Genomic DNA, 7,298 nt, shown 5'->3' with positions numbered 1-7,298 from the left:
TGGTCTCCAACTCTGACGTTTACGTTTACGTCTCTTTCTTTGTTGCTTACTCTGATAGCCTTATTATGAAACGGAGACTTATTGGTATATATACTAGATTTTAAATTATTTACGGAAGATTCGCAGTCGTACTTTATTTTTATGCCACCTTTTAATCTATACCTGTTTTTAAAAACTATTGATTTCGTAATTAACTAACAAAAATTCCGTAATAATATGATCATTATACCCCTTCCAAAACATATAAAAGTCCGTCTCTCCTCCGTATTCCCAGATTCAAATTCCAGATCTCCTCCGTATCTCCTCCATCAGTCCGTCTCTTCGGAGATCGCGTCTCGCATTCAAATTCCATATTCAAATTCAAACTCAAATACATTGTAAGTATTTTTTGAATTATATGTTTTCTGATTTGTTTGAGCAACTTCACTGATATGCTGAATTTCTGTTTGACGATGAATTCTAACATTCTAANAGCAGCTGACCCATCCTCGGGCTGAACTGGCGCTGTAGGCGGTGGGGGAATAATCTCGGGAACCTGCTCAACCTGCACTCGCTGCTCAGGAGTGCGGACGGCGGGAGTCTGTGCTCCTCCCCCGGCCTGGGATGTGGCTGCAGCAATGGGAAGCAACCACGCCTGATCCAAGGTGGTGTACATGCTCATGAACTGAGCCCAAAGTCTCTTGGAGCGCTGGAGTAGTAGTGGCAGTAGTAGGTGTGCCAGGTGCCTGGGCTCCGGCTGGATCTGCTGGTGGTACCTCGGCGGCAGCTCGCGCAGGTGCTCTGGCTGCACCACGTGTGCGTCCTCGACCTCTCCCCCGGCCCCGGCCTCTAACGGCTGCAGTAGGGGGCGCGGGTGCCTGATCATCTCGAGTGGCACGTGTCCTCACCATCTGTGAGAGAATAGAAGTCAGAAGTTTAGAATTGATGTCAAAATATCGCACGACCAGGAATTCAAATGAAACGAAGATTTTTCCTAAACAGTTACATAGCCCCTCGTAGATAAGTACAGACGTCTCCGTACCGATCAGCGAGATTCTAATAAACCGGCCTGTGTTCCGTGACTCCTATGAACCTAGAGCTCTGATACCAACTTGTTACGACCCTAGTTCACCAACCGTGAACATGTCATGACGGCACCTGGTCCCCATGACTAGGTAAGCCTAACATTTGTGGAAATATAATAAATGCGGAAAAATAGAGAAAATCAAATCAAATATCTAAAGGAAACTGTACTAAATGTCTCTTGGCAAGTACCACTCAATATCACCAGTCTAAAACAATTCCCAAAACCCGGAAACTCACGGGCAACACAGGCTACAGAAGTGTATAGTAAAGGTTCCAAACTCCAGAATTTCTAACAACCGAAAGAAGGAAAATTAAGTACTAAAGATAGAATAAGAGGGAGACTCGTCGGTCTGCGGACGCAGCAGATCTACCTCGAAGTCTCCGTAGTCCTCCTGCCTCACTGGTAGTGCGCCTGAGTAGAGGTACCTGGAGGATCTGCACATGAAAAACATGCGCAGGAAGGGCATGAGTACACCACAGCGGTACTCAGTAAGTGCCAAGCCTAACCTCGGTTGGGTAGTGACGAGGAAGGTCAGGGCCATACTGAGACAAAATAAAGTAATAACAGTAATTAACAGTATGATAAGCTGACAGATATAATAAAGACGGCATGAAATAAGACAGGTTAAACAAGGCAATAGCAAATACACAAGAACGGAACAACCACAGAATAAGTACAGCTCAATACTAATGGTAACAATGAGGATCTCCCAGGATATCGTCCTGTAGTCCTTTTCTCAACTGTCCAGTGGATCTCCCGGGATACCGTCCCGTAGTCCATCATATGTATATATCCGAAGGATCTCCCGGGATACCGTCCCGTAGTCCAACTATCAATGTGCAGGGGGATCTATCGGGAATCTAACCCGCAGTCCCAAAGTAAAAGTACAGGGGGATCTACCGGGAATCAAACCCGTAGTCCCAAAGTAAACAAACAAGGGGGGGGGAGATACCGAAATCCCACATCCGTAGTCCCAAAGTAAATGCGCAATCACAACCAGAAGGTACACAGGAACGAAGTACAAAAGACAAGCAACAGGTAGTACGACCTAGCATGCTTCACGTAGTACAGTTAAGGCAACTTAAGCAATTAGGTAAGTTAAATCAACTAAACATGCTTTCCTAATCTAGCACAGGTTATAATTGCAAGCAGAGTAAAGCAAATATGAAAGGAACTCAATCTCAATATCTTAAGAAAATCGGATTTCCAACAATTGGCTCAAGTACGCGCCTGTCACCTCGCGTACAAGGCACTCAAATCAATAAATAACAAATCCTAAGGGGAAAGGTCCCCCACACAAGGTTAGACAAGCCACTTACCTCGAATCGGCACCAAAATCAACTCGAAATCACACTTTTGCCACGAGTATCCGACTCCAAATGGCCCAAATCTATTCAATTCAATTACATATCGTAAGTAATATTGCAAACAACTGATTCCACTATTAAATTTAAAGCTAGGACGCAAAAATAGGTAAAATGACCAAAAGGCCCCTCAGGCCGACGTCTCGGAATCGAATAATTTTCACATTTTCAGAACCCTCGTACTCTCACGAGTCTAACCATATAAAAATCTCCCAAATCGGAGGTCAATTGCCCACTCAAAACTCAATAATTAGGTCTATGAAGTTTCTTCCAATTTTCCCCAATTTTGACCTTGAATTCGAATTCTAATGGTGGATTTAACTATATAATGATGAAATATAACAAGAAAGGACCAAAGAAACGTTACCCAGTGATCTTCACTTCAAATCCCACTCGGAATCGCCTTAAACCGAGCTCTCAATTGATTTTTGCAACTTATGAACTCAAACCCTCGACATCTCTATTTCTGTCCAGGGGTTTCCGCTTCTGCGGACAAGGGACCGCTTCTGCAGACCACGAGCCGCTTCAGTTGTTCTTCGTTAAAGTCAAGACTTCCGCTTCTGCGGCCCTTCACCGCACCTGCGGTTGCTGCTTATGCGGATGCATTACCGTTTCTGCGGTTTCAAACAAAATTCCAAGGACCGCACCTGCGACTACTATCTCGCAGGTGCGTAACCGCTTCTGCGGTTAAACTTCCGCACCTGCGGAAACTGAAAGGGACACTCGAATTCCGCTCCTGCGGCGGTCTAGCTGCTTCTGCGGCTCCGCTTCTGCGGTTCCCAAGCCGCAGAAGCGGAAATACCAGATGACAGAATCCTTCAGCTATTCATTCAACTCCAAAATCTTCCATCAACCACCCGAAGTCATCCCGAGGCCCCCGGGGCCTCAACCAAAAGCACCAATACCACCTAATACCTTATTCGAACTTGTACCAATCCTTAAAACACCTAGAACAACACCGGAAGTCCGATTAAATCAAAGATTCAAGCCTAAGATTTTCAAATTCCAACAAAACACACTTTCGATCAAAAACCTAACCAAACCTCGCCCGAATGACCTGAAATTTTTCACACGCATCCCAAATGACATGACGGAGCTACTGCAACTTCCGGAATTCCAATCCGAGCCTCGGATCAAAAACTCAATATCGGACCGGAAACTTCAAAAATTCAAACTTCGGCATTTCAAGCCTAAATGAGCTACGAGCCTCCAAAATACATTCCGAACACGCTCCCAACCCCGAAATCACCTAGCGGAGCTAACGGAACCATCGAATTTCCATTCCGAGATCGTCTTCACACTGTTCTGATTACGGACCATTTTCCAACTCTTAAGCTCTCATTTAGGGACTAAGTGTCCCAAAACACTCCGAATCCCAACACCGAACGTCCCGGCAAACCAAAATAGCAGAAATAAACTTAGGGGAAGCAGTTAATGGGGGATCGGGGCGTAAATTCCAAAAACGACCGGCCGGGTCGTTACAATTCTACTATCTTAGGAAGAAGGCGAAATATGGAATTAATATGCCAATCAAAGTCACAACTACAGATACTCTTTTTAATAATATCATTCAAAGGGTTTTCGTAGAATTTGTAAAAGGTGGGAAACAAGATCATTTGATTGATAGATCAGACGATATCATGGAGTACATGAAAGGATTAGGATGCATTGTAATACTCCATGGCACCAGGTTGATCATGTCCTCTATACATTAATTTGGCAGAAGAGTGGCATTGGATATTGGGGTGTGTATCATTTCACAAGAGATATTTTTACGTATATCTCGCTACGTAGTCGAAAGCACAACAAAGCTATTCAAAAGGTGGCAGAGGCATATGCTGTGTTAATCCCCCTATTTCTAGTTAGCATTGAATTTTATAACCAAAGAAGTGACATTGTAGTACAAAATGGTCTGCACATGGGAAAGGAGTTAGCTGATCCTTTTGAGATTGAACTGATTACAAATCTGCCAACACAGCAAAATTCGTAAGAATAGCTACTTTTTTTTAACTTTGTTTTCCTCATTCATATTAACATTTTCACTTCTAATTGATTTTTATATTCTATTCATTTATTTTATTTCAGAGATTGTGGAGTATATGTTGCATGCTTTGCTGAGTATATTATTGAAGATCTTCCAATCCCTGTTGCCAATTTTGATGTGGATGGTCTTCGAGCTAGGTTTGGTATACTGTTGTGGCACTATGGGAGGAACAAGCAGTTGCATGGCAAATCAAGTGAATCTGAGGCTCCAGTAGCACCTAAAAAGACTCGTGGAAAGAAACGCAAGAAGTAGTATATGTCTCTTTTTGGTTTTAGTTAATCTTAGCATGAAAACTTTGCAGGATTTTAATATTTTTTGGTGAAGATGGTATTTTGCATTATTAGGTTCTAAAAATGCTAGCTTTTAAAAGTGTTTTCTAGGAATACAATTGTAATAGTACAATATGTTGTTATAACTGTTTTAATGTTGGAATGTATCTTCAGTTTGTTTTATTAGGCTTTTCTTAGGCTTCTTCCATAAAGTTATTGGTTTATTAGGACTGCCTTTCGGAGACAGGATTTTGTCAGCACTTGAAGTCAAGCCATTAGTGTAGAACATGGCTGTTACAGCAGCACTGTTAGTTCCTACTACTACTGCCATTTGTAGTAGGAGGAGCAATGTTAGTTCGCTGTAATACACCAGCAGAAGTTGTTTTTGGAGGTGTATTTTTAAGGGAGTTACGATGTTCAAAAAGAGGAACTATGTTGTTATTTTGTTGAAGAACATGGCGAGCATTGATTTGTATGAGAAGAAATATTTTTAGAAAGTGAACTGGTTTGAAATTATATTGAGAGTAGTTGTTAGTTGTAGTTGAATCTATGAAAATCTGTGCATAATTTGCATTGCTGCACCAGTTGTATTCTGCAAAGATTTTGGTTCAGGTATATTAGTGTAGTAGAACTATATACCAATCAGGTATACTAATATACCATTTGTGTATCACGTTGTATTTGAGTACCTTTTTTCCTGCAGCAACTAGATGTAAGTACTGACATGAGTTGCAAAGCATGTGCATTTTGGGTACCACGTTGTATTTGGTGCACCATTTGTATTTCTGCGCATATTTTGGTTTAGCCATATTAGTGCAATACAACTATATACTAGTAAGGTATACAAATATACCATTTGGGTATCACCTTGTATTTATGTACCTGATGATGTACAATAACTGCATGTAAATGGCTTCCAATTTGTTATACTTCAGTACAGACATGAGCTGCAAAGCGTGCCCATTTTGTTAACGATGTATGTACAAATGTTGCATTTGCGGCACCACTTCTATTTTTGCACATATTTTGATACCAATAAGATATACAGATATACCAATAAGGTATACAGTTATACCACTTAGGTATCACATTTATATTTTAGCATCTTTTTTCCTGCAGCAACTAGATGTAAATGCATCCCACTTTTATATACTAAAAAAGAAAATAAATAGATTTTTATTGAAAACACAAGTAGCCATATAAATTTGTTGCCAAAAAGTAATTTGGCAAAGAATCATCATACCAAATATATGTCTAGTGCAAGAAATGCATTTTATTTCTTTGCAATTCAAATGCTATGATTCTACGATATATGAGTTCTATAAAAACATTGAAGCATTATATCAATCTCTCTTTGGAATATTTCGGCATGTTCTCCTGTTGTGTCTTTTTCTCCCGCATAGTGCACATGTAACTGTATTTCCTTCCCAGCCTCCTATGCCTTTCTTCTTTTTAGGTCTTCCTGGTTTGATTTTTCCTTTTGGTGGCAGAACCACCTGCGAAGAGACATGTTCTGAAATTTGCCACGTTGTTTCATCAGGCAAAGAATTTACTGGTATGTCATATGTTTTCAGCAAGTAGTCTATGTTGTAGTAATCTGAGCAATACTTGTATGAATCCATATGGAATTTTTGTATAACTGCCATTGCATGTGGGCATGGAATATCGTCTAGCTGAAACCTCCCACAAGTGCAGTATTTTTTCATGTAGGCGCACCACATTTCTTTTTTTGGCCATCAATTACTAAATGTAAGAATTCAATTGATGGCAACACCTAGTATAATTTTAATTAAGAAAAGTCATTAGCTATATGAAGTAATAGTATTTTTTAAATAACAATATTCAGTTGTTTAGTGAAATCACTAAGGTAAAAAAAAGTAAAACTATAGTACATGCAGTGTTTTTATGATTTTGAAAATGCATACCATCATCGTCTGTGATAAGATAATATTATCTGCCAATATTTTTTCATACTTTGCACCTATCTTTATAAATGGTTCCACTGCATCCTTCCGATTGGTGTAATTCTATTTTTGAATCAATGTTGTCATAAAGTCAAGCAAATTCACAACTGGGAGGTCTCTTGCGTGCTTGTTTGCTGCATTTACTGATTCCGCATTATTCGATGTCATGGTCATGGTTCTATTTGCCTTGGAATGCGCCCGGGACCATTTATCATATCCAATATCCACCAGGTATGTTTTCACTCTACTATCAATAGCTTCTAACTTTGCTATATGCCTGTTGAATTCTTCAACAGTGTATGCTCTTGCTAACGCAAAGTATACTTCTTTGATTTGTTTTTGGCTCTATCTGTAGTTTGTCTTTATGTTGTTCCACAGATGGAACATACATGCACAATGAGGGACTTCTGGATAGACAATTGAAGTTGATCTCCATATACCATCATGCTTGTCTGATACAATGCACATTCCCTCTCTTTGTCCATAGGTTTCTCTGAACTGCACGAAGAACCACTCACACGATGCATCATTTTTCGAATCAACAATTGCATATGCGAGGGGTAGAATTTGTCCTGTAAACCCAAAGAACAA

This window comes from Nicotiana attenuata, chromosome 7, assembly GCF_001879085.1.
Source record: "Nicotiana attenuata strain UT chromosome 7, NIATTr2, whole genome shotgun sequence".
Lineage (NCBI taxonomy): Eukaryota > Viridiplantae > Streptophyta > Magnoliopsida > Solanales > Solanaceae > Nicotiana > Nicotiana attenuata.
The sequence above is the reverse complement of the archived record's forward strand: the minus strand, read 5'-3'. Positions refer to the sequence as shown.